Below are 9101 nucleotides of genomic sequence, written 5' to 3' on the forward strand. Positions count from 1 at the left end.
GGGCTCAGGAGGGCCCACCGCCTGGGGATGAGATGTCGGGTCCCAGAATAGCTGCTGCCTAAAGTGGGCCTTGCAGACCAGTAGGAAGGAGTAGTAAAAGCAGGTGTGAAGTGTGAGTTGAACAGCCTAGAGGTGTGTCTGGGAAAGGGAAAATACCTTGGGTGTCAGGTACAGGGAACTGGACAGGAGGGGTGGGGCCCGAAACCACGGCTCCAAATCCAACAAGCGTATAGCTTTCAGTCAACACATTCAGTCCTGGAACCTGGAGAATAAGGGCTGTGGTCTGTGTTAACAGAAAACTAGTGTGGAGAGTTAGCAGCACTGGAGGCTACTTGTGTAGGAGGAAAGGGTGGTAACAGGTGGAGTCACTGGATCCCCCAGCCCGCCATGCACAGCCTCACCCACCTCGTCAAGGCCTTGCTGGATTGGGCCGTTTCTCCTTTATTTTTTCCCTTCCTTTCTTCTTCCATCCCTTCCTCCTCCCTGCCTCACTCGTCCTTAAACACTTGTGCCCCTGCTCTCTTCCGGGCATAAATCTTGCTTATGGTTACCATGGTTTCAGGGCAGGGTCTGAGGCCTCAGGATGGCAGGGCTGCTTAGCCCCCGAGTCCATCTGTCCGCTTGTGTCCTAGAGGAACATAATGGTGCAGAGGCTGGGCTAGTCATGTAGCACTGGACCCAACCAAGGGAGGTGGCTGCTCCCCAGGGACAGCTCTGTCCTGGGAGCGTCAGTCTGAGGGCAGAGACCTGGCCCTGTCCTGTGGAAGGATCTATGACTGTCCCAGGAGCCCTAAGGTGCTGAGGCAGGAACAGAAGTGCTCAGGACTCGTCTGAGGGAGGCAGTGCTCCCACCAAAGCCCATCCCATTCCTTGGTGAGAGCTGAGGGAAGGGAGGTGTGTGGTGGATGGAGCTAAATGTGCTGGTCCTCCCTCAGGGAAATGACTGAGGCCCACTCGTTTCCTTGGTGGAATGTGGCTCTTCTGGCCCCATGGTTCCCCTGTAACTGTCCAAGGCTCCTGGGCTGGGCTGTGCCCAGGCAGTACTTCTCAGATGAAGTCATCTGGAAAATGGTTTCTGGGCCCCATCGAGAACTGGCTTAGGTAGAGCCCAGGAACCTGAGTTTTAATCAAATTGCCAAGACGCGTCTGAGCCAGGTGTTCAGGAATCATTCTGAGCATCATGGAGAGACGGGGAGACAGGGGTCTAGGAACTTGCTGATGGTCACATCAAGTCAGGGGCTGTGACAAGACCCAGAGCCAGTCCTGAGGACTTGGGGCCAGGTGGCAAGCCAGAAACCAAAACGTCTACTGGCTCTGCTCCATCCACCTCTGCTGCCACTGGGTGAAGTCATCTACAGACCCTTTGCTTCTCAGAGCAGAGTGATGGGGCCAGGGCAGGCTGCTCTCCAAGCCCTAACTGTAGCCCCTCGCTCCTCTCCTACCTGTCGTTCAGAGCTGGGACTCCAAGCCTGACAGCTATTTCTCCTGAAACCCTGCAAACCTCCCTCTGCCAGAGGGACCCGATCTTCTGCCAGTCTTTCGTCTGCTGACCTCAGCTCTTCTTCCTGAAGTGTCCCCAGTGAGGCCTGGCTCTCATCCACCCTGAATGGGAAAGAGACCCTGGAGATGTTGCCTACTCAGGCCTGGGTCCCCCACAGACCTGGACCCTGCCTGTCTTCCACGAGGCTCGGCTCCTCCTGCATGTGAGAGAGCCAGGGCAGCCGTGCCCAGCCTACCCTGCCATCCCTCAGCTTGCCACCTGCTGGCCCTGAAGACACACCAGGACCCTGCTTACAGAGGCCAGGTCTTCCCCAGCCCTGCCTACCGTGGCGCCACCCCAGTGGCCTCACGCCCAGCAGGTAGCAAGGGTCCCCAGCTGCTAAAGCACTGGTCTTTACCAGCTATGCCTGGTTCTCCCCCAACACTGCCTTCCAGACCACGGCTTCTGGGAGCCCAGTCCTTTCTGGTTGTTGACAGCTTGGAGCCTTCTTCCAGACCTGCTTCATCTGGAGTTAGCTTACCCTTCTCCTGGCCTCAGGGCACCTCTGGCCCCAAGCCCCCGGCAGCCTGGTCCTCTCCGGCGTTCCTCAGGACTCCTGGCTCAGCTCATGCCGTGCTCTGCACATGAGACTTGCTTTCCTTAAAGCCCCAGCTGGTAGCCCTGTTCCCTTCTGGTCCCCAGGCCCACCCCCCTGATGTAGGCCACAAACCCACCCCTACAGAGGAGATGCTAAGGCTTCTGCACCACTTCCTCTTGCCCTGGTCTCCCTCCCTCTGGAGCCCCTATCAGGAACCTCGGGGGGACACAGCCCAGTCCCTCTTCCCCTCACCCATGGGGGTTCTGGGTCCAGCATGGTCCTGACTGCTAGGGGACCCACACCAAGGCCTTGGCCTAGCCCAGACCCGTAGTCCCCTCCTTTCTGACTGCTGGTCCTTCCACAGCGTAGACGCTTGAGTCCTAGGCAGAGGAGTAATGACGCCCCAAAGGTTGCTCTCAAGCAGAGAGGCTGTTTGACACCAGGCCCTGGCTCGCTGGGCTGAGCGGGGCAGCAAGTGTCTCCAAGGCCACCTGGGCAGAGGGACTCAGTCCTGAGGAACCAATGCTCAAACTCCTGCCATGTTCCTGTCAAGTATTCTACCCCAGGGACCTAGCTGTCCTCCCAACACGACTTCTGGAACCCACAACCTGACTCACGCAGGGCCGTAGAGACCACCCCAGGAGGCCACAACCAGCTGGAAGGAGTATCCAATATACTGCACCCCTTTATATGGTACCCACTATGGTGGGAGGGAACATGACTCTGGGGCGACGACAGGTGCCCTCTTCCCCACCCCCGGGCAGGCGGGCTCTCAGCTCAGGAGTCTGACCAGAAGGTGAGACTGCCTGAGTCCAGTGCAGTCCTGCCCTCTAGCAGAGCCTCCCTCCTTGTTTGTCTTTGCAGCTGGTTAGCAAGCCCAGAGCCCCAGTGATGTCTGGGTGGCCTGTGTTCCATCCCACTGTGTCCCCATCCCCAAGGGGTGTCTGGCTCCCGTCCTGGCCTGGAACTTGGATACCTTCAAGTTGGAAGACACAGCTAACAGGAGGTGCCGGCACGGCCTGCCCATGGCCAGGGCAGGTAACATGTCAGAGTCTCCAGACCGGACCCTCAGGGTCCCTTGCTCCTCTCCACTTCTGTGTCACACAGGTCACCTGTGCACAGCTCCTGAGGAATACAGACTCTGTCAGCGTCCGGCACGGACAGGAAGGAGAGGCGTGCCATCTGAGTTATGGGCCAAGTCGGGGGAGAAGCCTGGTTTGAAGGTCGGTGGAAGAGGGCCTGAGGTAGAATGTCTGGGCTTCCTCTCTCTGCTTATCTTCCTTTCTTGGCCCTCAAAGAAGGCAGTTGCCCCCCCATGTTGCCTACCTGCTCCAAGCACACACAACACTGCCCCTGGTCATTCCCTCCCTGGAAAGTAGCCTCCCGTCTTCCTGTGGGACTGAGGGCTTTGTTTTGCCCCAGGGTCCATGTGAGATGTAATTATCCCTGATTTCCTCAACACAGAGGGCCAACGGGGGCAGAGACATGGGGCAGAGACACAGGACGGTTCCTCCACAGCCCAACTCTTAATGGCAGGTCATGCCCAGTGGATGGCAAGCTGAGAGGCCCCCTCTTACCAGTCTTCTCTCATCGGCTCAGGTGGCCGCTGTCCTCTATGCCCGGCTCCCAGAAATCCACAGGTTGTTTCTAGTGAGTCTTCTCGGCTCCCCGGGGTTGGATGGAGCTCAGGCCTAGGGTTTGGGGCCCAGCCCAGCCTTCAAGGCCCGTCCAGACTGAAGAGGTACCTGGGCCAACAGTGTGACTACCACCCACTGGCTGAGCCCTCTCCACATCTGCTGCTACAACCAGAGGTCAGGCTGTATCTAGAGCCAGATGGGGACACACGCTGGCACAGCTCAGACCTCCCACACTCTGTGGCAGCCCAGGTATGCCCATGATGGGGGCTACTTTTCCTGGCGCATGGACCTGGCCTTGCCGAGCCCGCTGGTGACTGGGGGGTGCCTGCTGACTTCCAGAACATACCCCCACACACACACACACACCTTTGTCCCTCCTGGTTTCCCTGGCAGCCCCTCTGAAGATGTCTGTCCCTTTACCCCTCTGACTGCCCTGGGGCCCAGCTCAAACCTTCCCTGTCCTAAGAACCTTTCCATGAAGCGTTGCTCCACCCTCACACACCTCACTTTACAGCTTTTGGTGGGGACTCCTGTTGAATCTACAATACCGACCTGGTAAGAAGTATCATTGGGGTTGGGCTTTAGGGGACGGCATATGAGGGTCTAAACTAGGACCCAGATAGTGGTGACTCCCATAGGGAAGGCTCTTACCTTCCTCAGCCTCACCTTCCAGGACGAGCCAGAGCCCTGCTTCCTCTGGCCAGTGCCTGCTGAGAAGTGGAGCTGCCTCTGCTACCTAACTTGACTTTCAAGGCAATACTGACATCCCCAGTGAGACAGAGGGGAAGACTGAGGCCCAGCATGGGGTTGCCCCAGGTCACAGACAACAGGACCGAGCAGAGCTCGGGCCATGGCCCAGTGGAGGCTGGGCTAGCTTGTTTCCCAAACTGTCATCTACCAAAGCCTGGGGCTGCATGCCCTGTCCCCTGGTGTGTGGGGGAACAGTGTTCCCACCTCCCAGATTCAGATTTGTAAAGCCCCCACCATGGGGATGTGTGGTGGTCAAGAAAGCAGGCTCTGGAGTCAGATGGCTGGGGTTTGAGCCCAGCCCTGTCACTCTGTGACTTTGAGCAGGTCACTGAGCCTCTGTGCTTCCCTTTCCCCAGCTGTGTGATGGGGATAACAGTGCCTGTTTCAGAGGTGCTGGATGTGTGAACAGGGACTTCTGCAGGAGGTGGCAGGAGAGTGATCAAGGCAGCCGGCTTGTTTCCCTCTCTGAGCCTCTTTGTACTCATCTGGAGAATGGGCCTGCTCAGCTCCGGGATGGCTGTGAGAAGCAAACAAGTCTGTGTCATGCTGGTGGTGGGCCGAGTGTGGGAAGTGTGTCCTGCGTGCCCCATCCCACCCACAGGGAAGATCCGTTAGGGGCATGCCAGGCCCTTCCACCAGCCTGCACACCCTAGTGGCGGCCATCCAGCCTGATGGCCATCTGGCGGGCTCATCTTTCCTGGGGGATCCTGTCTCCTTATGTGTTGTAGGTTCTGTCGCATCACCTCCAAAGAGGCCACATAAGGTACATGGGTTCCCTTCCCTGTGTCCCCTGCTACAGTCTGTGCCACCTCCTAAAACCTGCAGCATTCACTGGGTGTGTCTGACATCTATCTTCCTGCAACCCTTCCATGAGGTTCTACACAGCCTGGGTTGTGGAGGGCCAGGAAACAAAAGCCCAGAGAGGGGAGGGGCTCAGCTCACCTGGCCAGCCTCAGCCCTCAGGCTCTGTGCCTGGTTATTCCACCCCCTTCCCTCCCAGGTCACCTCCAAGGGCTTCTGTAGTAATGGAGGTAGCTTAAGAGAACAAGGCTGGAATACCCTTTCTCCCTCCCAAAGATGAGAAACAATAATGGGGATGTTTTACATATAATGAAAGCTGGGGAGCATCTTCTAGCACCCCCTCCTCTACACTGGCCTGCACTGCCCTGTATTCAGAAGTTGTGGCTGCATGGATAGAGGGGCTCCCTGGGATATGTGCGTATATTAGGGTAGAGCCTTGGGGGTGGGGGGTAGGGACAGGGGCCCTTCAGGGTAGGAATGAGAAGTTACAGCGGGACCTGCCACCCGCTATAGTCAACCCCAATGTGGAGACTTGCCTGCCCACCCTCTTTGGTATTTGGTGCCAACTGCTGTGTTGGGCCAAGCTAAGCCTGGTCTGGGTCCTGGGCTCCTGGGTCCCCTGCAGGTGGGGGAGCCTTTGGGGCAGTATGCACTTGAGCCCCCCTGCCCTCCCAGATCCTGGGTTCAGAGACCATCCCCTGCACCCATGCTGCCAAACAGCTCCTCTTCCCGTGGGCCCAGGGGCCATCGGAGCTTTGTGGATCAAGGCCTTTGCCTCATGGGAGATCGCCAAAGCTGCCTTGCCTGCTACCGCCCCCTGGAGACCAGTGGTTGGGTTCGGCCTCAGTCCCAGACCTCCCCAGCCAGGATAGCCTGCTCTCTGAACCTGGCTAGCCTCTGCAGCCCCAAACCTCCCCAGCCCCAAACCTCCCCTGGCACAGCACACACACGCAGCCCTCTGCTTTGCTACGCATCAGCCAGGCCTCACCTCAGCCCCCAGCACCCAAGCCTTCTGATCTGCAGCTGCCCCCAGAAGTCCTTGTTCCCTTCCAGGACCCTGTCAGTCTGCCCTGCCGCCTCCTCCTGTAGGCTCTACTCTGTACCACTCCTGTCCTCACATTGGATGAATGCCTAAAACAAAAGGAATTTTTATACCATCTTCTGATTGCCCCTTGTCATTTAATTTTCCATACCTCAAAAGGACTGGAGTTTCACTTCCTTAAGACCAGTAATACCTCCAGGCCCCCTATGCCAGGCCAGGTGTCGGGGAGCAGGCTCTGTTCCCTGTCCTGGCCCTCTGAGGGGATGCAGTCTCCTCACAGAGCTCTAGAGGAGGGACGCCAGGCTATCATCGCCATCTGCTCCTGGGCCTGCGCTGCTGGGCAATCCCTAGGGCCTGCCTCAGACTTATGGACAGGTGTGTACAGCTTGGACGCTGCCCCTTCCTCCCCGGCTGCTCCTTCCTCTGCGCTGTGCCCCCTGTGAGCACTGGCTGGGAGCCCCACCTCCCTGGCATGGCCCTGGCCCTGCAGGGAGAGAAGACAGCACAAGGGGAGGCAGACTGAGGGCCCCTTGCCTGGGCCTAGGTCCTTGCTTTCATTGTCTGGCTGTGTGTGCTGGAGGTGGCCCTGCCTCAGTTTCCCCATCTTAAGTGAAGTAGAGAGGTGGGAGGCTTGTGCGAGTGAGGGAAACATTTGGATGGGGCCTGGCCCCGGTGAGCACGGACGTGGTAGTATTTTCTGAGACTTTACCCACCTTGGGTGTGGGGAGTTTGTGGTTAAAGGTCAGGTGGTCTCCCCAGTGTGGGGGTGTGGGTGACAAGCTGTTGCTTTCCTCCACGTCCCCTCTGTCCCAGCCCTGGGAGTCCAGGCCTTGGGAATCTGAGGAGGAAAGAAACCCCTTGCTGTGTGACTCTTGTGGTACCTGCTCTCTCTGGCTCCGGGCTCTGTCTGGGGAAGGCAGAGCCTGCCCTCTCTATCTGTGGCTGTAGGAGGAGAGGCCTGCAGTTTGCGTTTCAGTGGAGGGAACAGCGGCGTGAAGGGTCACCTGGGGGCAGAAAAAAGGGGGCAAAAACCAGGCGTCTGGAATAACTGAATGTATCCTGGGACAGTGCTGCCTGCCCTCCCTCACATCCACCTGGCCCTGGGGCTAGGGGGAAACTCAGTTGGAGTCACACGTGTCCCTATTTCTTGGAGGTGCCATTGGCTGGTCCTCATGTGGGGGAGGTAGAGAAGTCAAGCTCCCTCCCCCAGGACTCCCTGGCCATGTGCAGTCCTAGTTCTCTGTCAGCCCCATACCCCTCCACGTCATATCTGGAGGTCAGGGGAAGGCAGCTGGGAATGGACTGGGGTGAGTGGGGCCTGTTTAGAGGGTTCTGCTTTACCACTTTTGGGTCACCCTATCCCCACCCCCTCACCCATGGCAGAGCTTTGAGCTTTTGGGCATATTGGTTTTACCACCCAGGCTTTCTCGACACCCACTGGGAACTGTCTGCACTGAGACCTTGGCGGCTGGGGGACAGAACTCATCCACAGAGTAAATGTCCAGGGAGAGCAGAAATGGTTGACCTCATACCTGTCTGGAGAGGATCCTCAGGCCTCAGCATGTGGTTACTCTGAGGGTGGGGCTTCAGGCCTCCAGGCTGAATGCGCCGAAGCTGGCACTCCATCCCAGTGCCTGCAGCAGGAAGGGTAGAGCTACTGGCGTCAGGCTGAGCCCTGGCTGGAAACCCCTCAGCTCCAGCTGGAGGGCTCAGGTGGAGTGAGTCAGAAAGGGGCCAGCTCACCCCTCAGCTTGACTCAGAGGTCAAAGGCCCATCATGCCCCGCCAATCCCCCAAAAAAGCCCTGGCGCAGCCAGATGTTCACTAAGACAAAGGAGAGGCCAAGAAACAGGATAACAAGAGCCACAGGATAGTTGGGGATGGGGTTACCTGGCCAGCCTGAGGCTTCGGAGCGGGTAACACCTAGAGCAGAGCAGGAAAATGGCGGCAGGTATGGGTCCCCATCCTCCCAGACCACAGACCTCTTAGAAGGCAAAGCCAGGCTTGCAGAGAAGTCCCAGGCGTGGGATCCGGGCCCAGAAGTTGCTGCGGGAACAGAGTTAGAGCTGGAGCTGCCTTGGAGAGTTACCAGGACTCAGGGCCAGGCCTCTGTCCTAAAGACCCGCTGGGGCTGAGTCCAGGAGGCTGGGAGGCAGGCAGGGGAGGCAGGGTGGTGAGCCTGAGGCAGGAGGCAGATAGGGACATGGGACACTGCCGAGGGAAGAGACCTGCAGGGAGAGGCACTGACCAAGGTCTGGGGTGCCCATGTGCACCAAGAGGCCCTCAGCTTCCTGCAAGGTGTGCAGACCCCGGACAAGTCCAGCCCAAGGCCCGGGTCTGGTGCAACCCTGAAGGTGACATCCTCCCTGGCGGTCAGAGGGTTCAGACTGGCAGGAGGAGCATCACGGATGTCAGGGGTTGGACAACCCTGGGAGGTCAGGTCATCTCTTCCACCTCCTGCCCCACCCCCAGCATCCAGTCCTGAACCCTGTGTCACCAGAGCCACCATGGACTTATTGGAACTCCAAAGTTCTGCAGAGGTCTGAGGACAATGGTTAGCTGGGGGTCAGGAGAGGGCGAAGAGTGTCCCAGCTCTACGGAACCTTGTTGGGTTCCTTCCATGAGGCTCCAGTCTCCTGCCCCTCCCTCCCCTTCTCCCCACCCTTCACATATCTCGTCAGCATCCCCCGAAGTTCCTGGGACTCAGGGTTCAAGGCCTTATTGAAGGGTTGGTCCAGGATCTGCAGCTGACCTCACATAGCACCAGCTCTGCATTCTGCCCGAGAGCCACGCA

The sequence above is a fragment of the Rhinolophus sinicus genome, linkage group LG03, assembly GCF_036562045.2.
Source record: "Rhinolophus sinicus isolate RSC01 linkage group LG03, ASM3656204v1, whole genome shotgun sequence".
Taxonomy (NCBI): domain Eukaryota; kingdom Metazoa; phylum Chordata; class Mammalia; order Chiroptera; family Rhinolophidae; genus Rhinolophus; species Rhinolophus sinicus.